At 44.9% G+C, this 13096-nt stretch overlaps 1 long non-coding RNA gene and 1 other non-coding gene across 3 annotated transcripts; both read left to right on the top strand.

The window, feature by feature from the left end:
• Positions 1-1715: 1715 nt before the first annotated feature.
• Positions 1716-10613, top strand: LOC138743652 (uncharacterized). Of its 2 annotated transcripts, none has more exons than XR_011344978.1 (5): positions 1716-1738; positions 3656-3766; positions 5432-5486; positions 10237-10344; positions 10472-10613. It is a non-coding gene; the product is annotated as an uncharacterized lncRNA (long non-coding RNA). The 2 variants fall into 2 exon arrangements; XR_011344977.1 differs by lacking the exon at positions 1716-1738 and adding an exon at positions 2360-2466.
• LOC138743762 (small nucleolar RNA SNORA74) lies at positions 3158-3359 on the top strand. The gene has a single exon (XR_011345059.1). It is a non-coding gene; the product is annotated as a small nucleolar RNA SNORA74 (small nucleolar RNA).
• Positions 10614-13096: the final 2483 nt, after the last annotated feature.

Here is a 13096-nt window from a genome sequence, read left to right on the forward strand (position 1 = left end):
CATCGGATGTCCCCCAAAGTTCCTCAACATGATTATCCAACTGCACGAAAACCAACAAGGTCGGGTCAGATACAGCAATGAGCTCTCTGAACCCTTCTCCATTAACAATGGCGTGAAGCAAGGCTGTGTTCTCGCACCAACCCTCTTTTCAATCTTCTTCAGCATGATGCTGAACCAAGCCATGAAAGACCCCAACAATGAAGACGCTGTTTACATCCGGTACCGCGCGGATGGCAGTCTCTTCAATCTGAGGCGCCTGCACACTCACACCAAGACACAAGAGAAACTTGTCCGTGAACTACTCTTTGCAGACGATGCCGCTTTAGTTGCCCATTCAGAGCCAGCTCTTCAGCGCTTGACGTCCTGCTTTGCGGAAACTGCCAAAATGTTTGGCCTGGAAGTCAGCCTGAAGAAAACTGAGGTCCTCCATCAGCCAGCTCCCCACCATGACTACCAGCCCCCCCACATCTCCATCGGGCACACAAAACTCAAAACGGTCAACCAGTTTACCTATCTCGGCTGCACCATTTCATCAGATGCAAGGATCGACAATGAGATAGACAACAGACTCGCCAAGGCAAATAGCGCCTTTGGAAGACTACACAAAAGAGTCTGGAAAAACTTCACAAAGATAAGCGTATACAGAGCCGTTGTCATACCCACACTCCTGTTCGGCTCCGAATCATGGGTCCTCTACCGGCATCACCTACGGCTCCTAGAACGCTTCCACCAGCGTTGTCTCCGCTCCATCCTCAACATCCATTGGAGCGCTTTCATCCCTAACGTCGAAGTACTCGAGATGGCAGAGGTCGACAGCATCGAGTCCACACTGCTGAAGATCCAGCTGCGCTGGGTGGGTCACGTCTCCAGAATGGAGGACCATCGCCTTCCCAAGATCGTGTTATATGGCGAGCTCTCCACTGGCCACCGTGACAGAGGTGCACCAAAGAAGAAGTACAAGGACTGCCTAAAGAAATCTCTTGGTGCCTGCCACATTGACCACCGCCAGTGGGCTGATATCGCCTCAAACCGTGCATCTTGGCGCCTCACAGTTTGGCGGGCAGCAACCTCCTTTGAAAAAGACCGCAGAGCCCACCTCACTGACAAAAGGCAAAGGAGGAAAAACCCAACACCCAACCCCAACCAACCAATTTTCCCCTGCAACCGCTGCAACCGTGTCTGCCTGTCCCGCATCGGACTTGTCAGCCACAAACGAGCCTGCAGCTGACGTGGACTTTTACCCCCTCCATAAATCTTCGTCCGTGAAGCCAAGCCAAAGAAAAGAAATAATAGATAGAGAGTAAATATTCACATTTATGGTAATGTATGAAAAGAGTGTTTTTATAGTTCAGACAAGCCTGTTTGTGGTATGAGTTTGTTTAAGATTTGTAAGTTTTTGTTTGATTGAAGTATCTTCAGAGAGAAGTCAACGAGAGAAAAAAAATGATGATCATGGCATGTTTGTTTCATTTCACGGGGAGTTTGTAACAACAACCGAGAATTAAAATGAAATCTAGTTTTTGGCAGGATTTGCCTTCATTGGCATTAAAGACAGTTTGCACACTGCCACCAACTATTTCCTTGATTAAAGATGGCGACATATAGTGCAAATGGTCATAGTCAGAAGGCGCATGTGCCCTCTCGTGATGCGTGGTCAGAAATCTCGCGATGCCAGCATTTTCTATATAATGGATGCTCAGAAGCCGCCTGGTCTCTTTTTCCTGTCGCCGATGAGGAGGTGAGATGTTGTGGTGGCCCCAGGCGGGCCGCCTGGCCGGGCCGGGCCGGCCCGTATAGGAGGGCGAGGCAGGCGGCGAAGGGCCCGGGGAGCCGTGTATGGAGGGAGTGGTGGTTTTATTTCCCGTCCGCAATGCCGATGTGTGTGGCGAGGGCGGGCGGATGGACGGCCTCGTCTCTGCAGGGGCTGCAGCCCGCGTGGCTTAAATTGCGCTGGGGTTCGGTCCCGCGTGGAGCCCGGGAGATGGGGAGGTGCTCGGTCCCGCGTGGCGCCCGGGAGTGGGGGGGTGCTCGGTCCCGCGTGGCGCCCGGGAGTGGGGGGGGGTGCTCGGTCCCGCGTGGCGCCCGGGAGTGGGGGGGTGCTCGGTCCCGCGTGGCGCCCGGGAGTGGGGGGGGTGCTCGGTCCCGCGTGGCGCCCGGGAGTGGGGGGGGGTGCTCGGTCCCTCGTGGCGCCCGGGAGTGGGGGGGGGGTGTGGTGGGTCCCCAAGTTTTTGCATGCTCCAACTTGTTTCTTGTCTTTAGCAGTGAAGTTGATGACCAAGTTGATCTTTATTTGGACTATTTGGTAGATGGTTTATTCTGACAAATGTGTCTGAGCATTTTGTGTTTATCTGTTAATTAAAACACTTTCTCACTGAAATACAGAGAACTTCTTGAAAATTTTTGCATCCTGTGTATTTGAAGGCTAAATTATTACTAGAGCTGAACACAAAAGATGCAAATATAGATGTGAGTAAATGAGGATCAATTAGGCGTTTACAAACTGGGGCTACTCAGGACCAGTGCATCCTACCCATGTCATGATCCCCTGCAGCCCCTTACACACTACACTGGGAAATTTAAGAGTGTTTCCACCTCTTCGGTGATGCGATGAGTGACTTGTCCAGCGCTCACCGTGTCACCAGAGGCGCAGCAGGGAAGCCCCTGTTCCTTGTGTTGCCCTCCAAAAGGTAAGGGGGCGGGGTGTGCTGTTGGTGCCAGGGTAAGTGTGGAGTTGGAACACTGTCAGGATCGGGGGAGGAAAGCTGTTGGGGTTGGCAGGTAAACGCTGTCAGGCCAGCGTGAGATGAATGGGCTGGCAGGGAATGGAGTTGGAGCAGGAGCAATGGCCATCCTTACGCATCATCTCCCACGCTGCTGGAACTGCTCTGGCATCGCAGGGGCGTGGGGGATAATGGGTTAGGTTGGCCATTGCAATCTTTAAAATTCTACCCACCAATGGCCTGTACTCGGGTAGATAACCTGCCAAATTGGCAAGTGAAACTTGTGTTACAATCCAATTTGTAAACTTTGACTAATTCCATTGGGATTCTAATTGAAGTGACGGTGATTAGCATGTGATTGTTTTCTTTGCCCTTTCAACTCCGTTCCCTATTTTGGTGGGGCATGCGTTTCATTAATGTTAGGTGGTTTTGGTCTCCCCAGTGGTTTGTCAGCTGCCCAGTGCTGTGCTGTGCCTGTGCTGGTGTTACACTGCTGGAAAATGAATGGGGCTGTTTCCTGGCAGTTAACTTTTGCTATTCTGGTGGTGGTTAATTATAGGCCTGGACAGCACCGTGCATCCTTGTGAGTGGACCACTATATTCACCCATATGAGTGGTTCTAGTCTGGCTGCATACATCCCTGTTCTTTTAAGAGTCACTAGAGATGTGTTACCAGAGAAACCAATACTTCTGAAGTGAAAAATGAGAGTGGCACTTTTTTTTTGCTGCACAATGGAACTATATTTGTTCACCTCTTGTAATTCCTAGCCTCAGTGAAATGTGTAATTGTAGCTTCAGAGCAGAAATGTCTGGATTGATTTACAGCAGTTGGTGTTGTAACCTTGTTGGCTTTCTTAATAAACATAGTTTGTGAGCATTATATGGAACAATCTTCTCTGCCATTTTCACCTTGACTTTTTATGTACCTTTTACAGAACAGCCAAATCACACTATGGTTGAGCACCATCCTCAGTTGTGTGCCAGTGTCCAGATTTAAGCCTGTTAGCCTCTTGAATGGCAGGGTGTAACTGAAAACCGTGTTTCAGGTAAGTTGAATTGTGGTTTCAGGTGCCTTGGTTTTTAAAGTCTCAAGTTTTTGATCAACTTCGTAAAGCTAGAGGCACATTGTGTTTGACAAAAATGGTGACTTTGCAGGCTATTGGGGAAAATTCTTTTGTCATTTACATTCTTGCCTGCTTATACTTGAGTGTAGGTTGACAAACCAGGATAGTGTGCAAAACATAATATCCAGGTAGTGATTTTTCCACTAATTGTACATTTGACAAAAAAATTTGACACAGAAAACCTGCAGACACTGGAATCTTGAGCAGACAACTTTTGAGAACTCAGTGGGTTGGGCAAGAATAAACAATTTACCTTGGTGGGTGTGGTGGCATTATCTGCAAAAAAAAAACTGTTAAGAATGGAAATGGACCATTTTTCTCTCACTGCTGATCAACTTGCAATTTCTCCAGTAGATTGTTGTTAGCTACTCCAGACAGACTTTGGAGTTTTAAAGGCTTACCTTTGTAAAACTGGTGCATATCCCCTGGTAAATGAAGCCAATGCTTTTAAGCAATTGCTTGGTTGCCTATTGGTTTAGCTGTACTTTTCCTGGCTTCCAACAAGGGGGCAGAGTTGGGTCATGCCACCTGGCATACAAGCAGAAGATGCATTTGACCAGATGCACACTTAAATGAGTCACTTGAGATTGAGGATGACCTATTTCCACTGCAGTTCTGAGGGATCATTGAGTCTTTCACAGAGGGGGTGAGAGCCATATCCAGTAGTACTGAGAACATCTTGCATATGACCAGCTTTTTAATTTTGTTTTCAGATGGCCTTCTGTTTCACATAGATGAGACCTTGTTTGAAAAATAAAATGTATAACAGGAACATTGGGTGTAACTACTTTGAGGAGAGTCATGAGTGTAGAATGAGCTGTTGGCTGAAGGGGTGAATGTGGACTCTATTTTAGCCTTTATTAAAAACATTTGGATCTGTACCTGGGTGGGAAGGGTATGGAGGGCTGTGCTCTGGGTGCAGGTCATTGAAGTGAAGCAGAATAATTTGGCCTGTCGTGTTCTATTGGTAACTGAAGTCAAAGGAACAGCTTTGGCTGCTTCTTTGAATCCATGTTTATTGCTATCAGAACGTGTAGATTAGAAGGCCCCTCTTTCAGTCTCTTGCAGTTAAGATTGTGGTTGATCTTTTACCCCCACCCTTTCCCTTTGCTAACACAGCGATTGGCTCCTTTCATATTCAAAAGTATTAACTGTATATGTACAAGAGTGTGGTCATGGAAAAATGCAGGCAGTTCCTGTAACTTGCAGGCTGAACTTGTTGGATCTTGGGTTGAATCTACACGAGTTTCCTGCTTTCTCATTTTCACGTGTTCTCCCAGTAATGTGGCATTTGGGATGGGAAGTCCAGATGTTAGCTGCTGAGTGTCTTTCATGAGTTTGCTGAACATTAGAGGTCTGGACTTTTTGGAATGGATTGCTGTTGTTCCAGTGGCAAGTGAAAATTGACTGGTGTCTGGCATGGTTTTGACTTCTAAAAGAATCACTATTCCTTCCCACTGTTCTAAAGTTGGACTTTTTATTGGATCTTGAACTGTAATTTGGGCAGGGTGCTGCAGGGTCAGCCTTTGATTTTAATTCTGTAACCATGCTTTTCCTGTGCCTTATTGGACCTTGCTTTTTCTCTAGGATGAGGCAGCTTGCTCGAGAAGATTGGTGCTTTCAGCTCAAGGTGGAAGCAAAGGTAGCTTGCTGCGTGCATTTCTTCTTCCCACTGATGGCATTATGTTCTCAGTGTGCATGTTTTTAAAAATTTGGTCATGGTTCAGCCCCCTTTCTCTAGTTGATTTACTGCTGTTATTTACTGAAGGACCTGTTTTCTGAATTCATTCCAGAGCGGTGTCTAGCAACTGATTATCAAAATAATTAATTGTCTGGGAATCTTGAATTCTGAAGATATTCAACAGATCAGACATTGAAGGGCTAGTAAGAACATTACTGCCCAGTACAAGCCCTTTAACCCATGATATTGTGCAAACCCATAGACCCAAAAAAACTTTATAAAACTCAAACCTCCCTGTCTCATAACCCTCTTGTTCATTCATGTGAATGTGTAAGAGTCTTAAATGCCCCAATATTCAATGCCATCCCTGGTCATGTGTCCCAGGCACCCACAACTCTCAACCTGGTCTGTATCTTGTAACCTTCAACACTATCAACAATTCCCCCAACCCTTGTATCATCCACAAATTTACTGACTCATCCCTCTACATCTTTTGTTTTTAAAAAAAAAAGTCAAAAAGAGCAAGGGTCCCAGAACAGACCCTTGTGGTACTCCCACTAGTCATTGACCTCCAGGCAGAGTACTTCCCTCCCACTGCTTTCTACAGGCAAGCTAATTCTGTATTCCCACAGCTAAGGTTCCATGGATCCCATGCCTCATTATTTTGAACATATCCTGCATGGGGGTCAATGCCTTGCTGTAATCCATATGCACCGAAGCATGACCTTCCTTCCCTTCACAAAGCCATGCTGTCTATCTGTGGGAAGATGGCATCTCTAAGTGCTTGTGAATCCTTTAAAATAGTTTGCCCACCACTGACCTAATACTTGCTGGTTTATAATTCCCTGAATTCTCCCTATTACCTTTTTTAAACAAGGGGAACGCATTTGTCATTCTCCAGCACCTCCCCTGCGTCCAAGGATGACGCAAAGATCATCGCCAACGTCTCAGCAATCTCTTCCCTCCATTCCCATAGCAACCTGTGCTATATCTTGTTTTGGTCCTGGGAATGATTTTAAGGTGGTCCAGCATTTCCTCTTGTTTAGCTTGTTCTATTCTGACCTCACCTTGACCAAGATCCTTTTCTCTAGTGAACACTGAAGCAAAGTATTTGGACTTCTCCAATCTCTACCTACGCTGCCTCCTTTATCCTTCAGTTGCCCTATCTTCACTCTTGTCATCCTTCTGTTCAAGTATTCCTGGAAGGCCTTAAGGTTTTCCATAATCCTACTTGCCTCCTAGCTCTCAAGTCCTTAAGCTTCTTTCTGACCACCATGTAATTCTCGTGAGTCCTTTCCTTTTTGTTTCTGAAATCTAATGTATGCTTCCTTTCTCTAAACCAGCTTTACCTGTTGTCAACCACAGTTCCCTTTTCCGACTATATTTTCCCTGTTTCAGTAGGACAAACCTTTGCAGAACCCCATGGTCCCTAAACATCCTTCACATGATTTGTGGTATAAGAACATCTGTTCCCAATTTGCTTTCCCTAGCTCCTGCCTCATCCCATTGTAATTAGTCCTTCCCCAATTAAACACCACCATTTTGTCTGCATTTCTTCTTGTCCATATAGCTATGCTAAAGTTCAGGGGGTAGTGGTTGTGATCAATTAACTAAATGTACACCCACCGAGAGGTCTGCCACCTGACCAGGTTCATTACCCAGTATGGCCTTTCCTCATCAGCTGGTTCACATACTATGTCAGGAATCCTTGGATACTCCTGACAAATTCTTGCAGCAAGGTGTCGGTCAATATTTGCAAAGTTATAGAGCTGAACAATTGTTATTTCTGCTCCATTCCAAAATTGCCCACTTATCTGTTCCTCTGTCCTGAGGACTATTTGGTGCCTGTAGACTACTCCCATTACAGTGATTGCTCCCTTCCTATTTCCACCCACACTTGATCTGTAGATACTCTCTACAAATTCCTCCCTTTCTACATCCCTGACCAGTAATGCTAGACCACAGCCCCTCTCCCCCTCCTATCCCTCTTGCAATACTTAAACCCAGTATCTCCATCAGCCGATTTGTCCTTGCGTCAACTGTGCCTCTAAAGGCTACAGCATCATAATTCCATGTACTCATCCATGCTTTTAAGTTCATCTCCTTTATTCCTAATACTCCTTTCATTGAAATAGGCACATTTTAACTCCAACTAACTTCTTCCCTTGCCTGTCCCTTCCTCATAAATCCACAACACATCTATTATCCTTTCCACCTTCTGCTTTATTCTCTCTCCTCACATTCTGGTTCCCATTCTCCTGCCAAACTAGTTTAAACTCTCCCAGCACTTCTAGTAAACCTGCCCTTCAACTATTGGTCCCTCTCCAGTTCAGGTACAGCCTATCCTTTTTGTACAGGTCATACCTTCCCCAGAAAAGATCCCAATGATCCACAGATCTGAACTCCTGCCCAATACCAACTCTTCAGTCACACATTCATCTGCCACAATTGTTCTTCACTGGTACATGGCACAGGCAGCAATCCTGAGATAATCACCCTTGAGGTTCTGCATCTCAGCTTCCTTCTTAATTCACTATTTTCTCTTCAGGACCTCATCCCCACTCCTGTATTGCTATCAATGTGGAGCATGACTTCTGACTTGAAATGGACTCAATCTGAGATGACCCTGGCACCTGGGAGATCGTATTCCATCTGAGAGTCTTGATCTTGTTCACAAAGCCTAACTATTGAATCTCTGATCACTATCTCTTCCCCTTCTGAGCTAAAGGGCCAGACTCTGCCAGAGGCCTGTCCACTCTGACTTGTCACTGGTAGATTCTTCTGCCCCAACAGTATCCATAACAATGTACTTATCATTGAGGGGAACAGCCATAGGGGTACACTGCACTGACTGCCCATTCCCCTTCCCTCTTAATAGTTGCACAGCAGTGACCTGCCTCCTGTCTTTTGGTGTGACTGTCTCCCTAAAGCTTCTATCTTATCACCCTCTTAATCCAGCTCCCAGTTCACTGGCTCTAAGGAGTTGCAACTGGATTCACCTCTTGTAGGTGTAGACATCAGGGACAATTATTTCCCACATCCTACAATCAGCATTCCACTGCTCTGGTTGGCATCCACTCTCTACTCTTCTCACTATACCAAGATCTTGCCCACGGCATCTGAATCCGCACTAGCCAAACCCTCAAACTGCCATTCCTGCTGCTCTACTTGAGCTCCCTTTTTATTGGCTACAGCTAATGGAGGGATTGAAATGAGCACCTACCTCTCCCACTGTTTTAAATGCTTCTCTAAAAGTCTAGTTGATGGATTTTTCATTGCAATTGTTTAGATTTGTTCCTCCTTACAGATCAGCAGTCTGTAAAATTAGTTAAACAGTCTGCAGGTGCTGTGATGCTTTTTACACAAATGCTGGAGGAACGCAGCATTTTTTATGAAGGGGCTCAGGCCTGAAATGTTAGTTGTCTTTGGAATGCTAACTTTTTACTCTGGGGGGGCGGGGAATATAAACTGCACATTGGAACTTTTCCTCTTGCTTTAAATGGTTGATACTTCATTAAACATTGATTCCTAATTCTAGATTTCTTGGAAGTAAGCATCTGCTATGGCTGCTTTATGCCAAATTTCACTCTTCTAAACCAGTTCATGCAAGCTTAGTTTCCAGTTTTATTTGCTCTTCCTTGCTAATTCAGTGAATATCCTATGAACTTTCAATACATTAACATCCTGTTCATGTTGTTACTTTGGTGTTAGTGCCCTATGCAGTCTGCAGTATTTTACATTAGTGATTGCTTTAACAGCAATTATGGTTATTGTGTGGTAGGGCAAATTTACCAAGTGAGTACAATTGTGGCATAGGCTTTCCCTAGCTACAATAATCATTCTTGGGAGATTATAAACAGGACTTGGCACGGGCTAAAGTGGTTTTAATCCTCTAGTTGCCTGACTAAAAGACCTGTAACACACTTTAATTAGCCTGACTAATAAATCAATGTGGTTTGTCAATGCTTTAGTGTCAGTCTTGATCTAGAATTAAATGATTAATATTTCTTTTTTTTAAATTCACTTTGGTGAAAAGTCATTGGCCTGGAATGTTGTTTCTCCAAAGTGATTGCCCTGTTTAATTTAGTACTTTCTTGAATTTGATTTTAGTTGTGGAATCCAGACATTGGAAAGTGTTGGCTGCTCAGCCTAGCTGTCTGGGGTAGCTCCCTGCAAGCCAGCGTCTACAAAGGGCTGAATGAAGAGCAGTGTGAGCTACACGTAGTGTCCAAGTGACAGTTTGCTCTTGGATTTGATTATTGGCTTTGAAATGGTGTCTTGCCTAAACCAGAGGTTCTCAACCTTTTTCTTTCCACTCGTATCCCACTTTTAAATATTTCCTATACCATAGGTGTTCTGCGATTAGTAAGGGATTGCTTAAGATGGTATGTGGGTAGGAAGAAAAAGTTTAAAAACCACCATTTTAATCATACCTTATTGACTCGTTATGTGCACGGTTCCATAACTCCAAAGGAAATGGGCCAATGACAATTTTTCTCAAGCAAACTATTTCAGTAACAATTGGGTCTAGAGCAGTGATTCTCAACCTTCCCACTCACAATCCCTTACTAATCACAGAGCACTGATGGCATAGGAATTATTTAGTGATATGTGAGTGGAAAGAAAAACATTGAGAACCACTGGCCTAAACTGTTGTTTGTAGCTTCCTTTATGGTTACCTACAGGGCCAACATTTCATTTGTTTTTTCAGGGAATATTGCTGAGAACAACATTCTACTGATGAGATTACAATCCATGAGTAAACACTGCTGATACAATCTGGATGTTGCAAGCCAGCTGTTGCTATTTGAGTAGACAGGTGAGCTTTCTAGTGCTTAATGCTGAAACTGCCTTGAACTTGGTCACAGTAACTACAGCCAATCATTGGTTTTGATTTTCTGCTTGTTTACCACATTAATTCTAACTTTTTTCATGTTGTGTTGAAGGTATCTGTATGCTGGAGAAATTCATCCAAGAAGCTTTCAAGAGTATTCCTAAATAAATCTGCAACATGTGCCACCTGTCAATAAAGACATCCAATTTGAATCCTGTACTCTTATACAAATAAAATTTGGATAATGTGCAGTAGTTTTATGGTCTTTGAATGCTGTTTTGCTAATATTACATTACTTGAATTGTCACATTTGTACAGCATAATGCAGGCTCTTCATGTCCATGCTAACTTCCCTGCCCATCTACACTGGTTCTGCAGTTTAAAGAGTACCGGTGTACGGTTATTTGGTTACATCATTGTATTGTCATTCTGTATGTTCTGAATGTGGGATGGAGAGGCAAGAGATAGGAAGATAAATTAGTTGAACATAGGAGTGTGGAGGAGGAACGAGTTCTGGTATGGGTTGTGAGACTCTTCCACTGCAGCTGGGACCTGTACAGGCAACATGGGGTTACTCCTGAATTGAGGGAAACCCACATCCTAGTTTTGCTAATGTGGCTTAAGAGTTTAAACCGAAGAGGGTGTGGACTCCAAAGCAGTAATGTGGCAAATGGAAAGTTCAGGCTAATATAAATGCAGACCTTCCTTAATTCTTGCAGTAGACTCGAAAGTCCAGAATTAAGGAAGGTCTGTTTATTTTAAAACAAATCTGTCACAAAAGACAGATTTGGTTGGGGGGTGGTGGATTGCAAAGTGGAATTGGGAATTTATAGCTGTAACATAAACATGGTTGAAGGAGAGGTAGGACTGTTGGCTTCATAAATTAACTTTTCCAAATATTTCACGTACCCAAACCAACAGATTACTTCAATATCTTTGATGACCTGGTTTGATGACTTCGTTGTGGGAATTCGAAAATGTGTTGAGTAGCTATCAGAACAGTTGGATTGTAAGTTCAGGTATATTTTGGTGTACAAGTTGACTGGCAGATAGGTCGACCCCTTTTTTAGCCTCATTTTAAAGGTTTTATATCTGGTGTGCAAGTTAACCCCCATTTAAGTTTTAAAAAGAAACCGGCCTACTGGGCCTGTGGAGCTGGAGCGGTGACGACATGCTCTCGCTGGGAGCAGGAACCTCTGCCTACCTGGCAGGAGTGGCGACAATGATGTCAGGGTCCCAGATAGGAGCGGTAACAGCGATGCCTAGTGGAGGAGAATGGTAGTGCCAGCAGTGGGAGGTGCTTCTACCATTGATATGAACAGAGATCCTGATAATTGAGGTACATCTGGTGTACGAAGCAACCCTCCCCTTTCTAAATTTTTTTAGGGTTTCATGACTTGTAATCTGAAATATACAGTAGTTTCAACTTCCCTGATACCAACTGAGAATGTGGTAGTATCAAGGACTTGGATCAGTGAGAATTTAAATCTTCAGGAATGCTCAGTTGGTGTAGCAGTGCCACACCTTTACACCAGCGATCGGGACAGATCTGTAGAAGTTTTCCCTGGGGGCTCTGGTTTCCTCCCACCAATAAAAATGTGCTGGGGATTGTAGGTTAATTGGGTGGCAAGGGCCTGTTAATATGCTGTATGTCTAAAAGGAAACTTGATTGTCCTCCAGGGTGCAACCCTGGAGATACTGGGAAATAAACTGGGGCAAGCATCGGGGATGCATAGTGGAAAATGGTAGGACTGATCTGCAAGTAAGCTCTATATTAAGACACGGTTCATTTTTAGGGGACTGCAAAGCAATTGATTGAGACTAGTACAACTATTTACAGAAGAAAGGATTAAAATGTAATAGACCACAAATGAGCCGTGAGAGATTTGGAATGTACCAAAGGGTTCAGACACTAAATGCTAATGACAAGGTATGTTTTTAACCTGGATTTAAAGCAGTGGAGGATGGGGAATGATGCTCCACAGCTTGGGGGCTGCATCTTGAAGGCCCCGTCTCCCCCTTGTGTGAGCTTAAAGCATGGAATAGCAAGGTGTCCTGAGATAGCTGACCTTGAGAGGCTTGGGAGCAGAGTAGGGTGTAAACATGGGGGAGGGGTCGTTGAGGGCCTTGTATATAAATAGCAAGTTTGAAGTTGATTCTGAGCTGCGCCAGCAGCCACTGAAGGGGGGGGGGTGGGCAGAATTGGGGTCCCTCTTGCCTGTAAGAACCCTAGCCGTGGATTGGAGACTGGTTAGAGAGGACTGGCTAATTCCAATGTGCAGAGTGTAGTTCAGATGCAAGAAGATAAGGGTGTGAATAACCCTTTTTAGGACCTTGAGTGAGAAGTACTGTTTTAACAATGGTATGGAGCTGGAAAGAGCAGTACTTCACCATGGCATTGACCTGTTGGCAACAGGTTGGATTGCAACCAGGTATGGTCCGACCTAGGAGGGGAGGCAGGCCCTTCCAGCCCGGGTAAGAAACCTTCATAGGAGAAGGCCACTCCAATATAAAACCTACGACCTCGCCTCGTCCCAGCTTGTTTGGCCACGGCACACGAACCATGAGTGTAAAGGGTGGGGCCAGTACTGCGCACATTGCACTCCACCTAAAAGCTCCTTTGCGTAGGCCCGAGGACATGTCCACGTCCTCCCTCTCAAAAGATGCTCACAAACTCAAGCTAGCATGCTGGAACATCAGAACCATGCTAGACAAGGCTGACAGCCACCGACCTGAA

This window comes from Narcine bancroftii, chromosome 9, assembly GCF_036971445.1.
Source record: "Narcine bancroftii isolate sNarBan1 chromosome 9, sNarBan1.hap1, whole genome shotgun sequence".
NCBI classification, from domain to species: Eukaryota; Metazoa; Chordata; class Chondrichthyes; order Torpediniformes; family Narcinidae; genus Narcine; species Narcine bancroftii.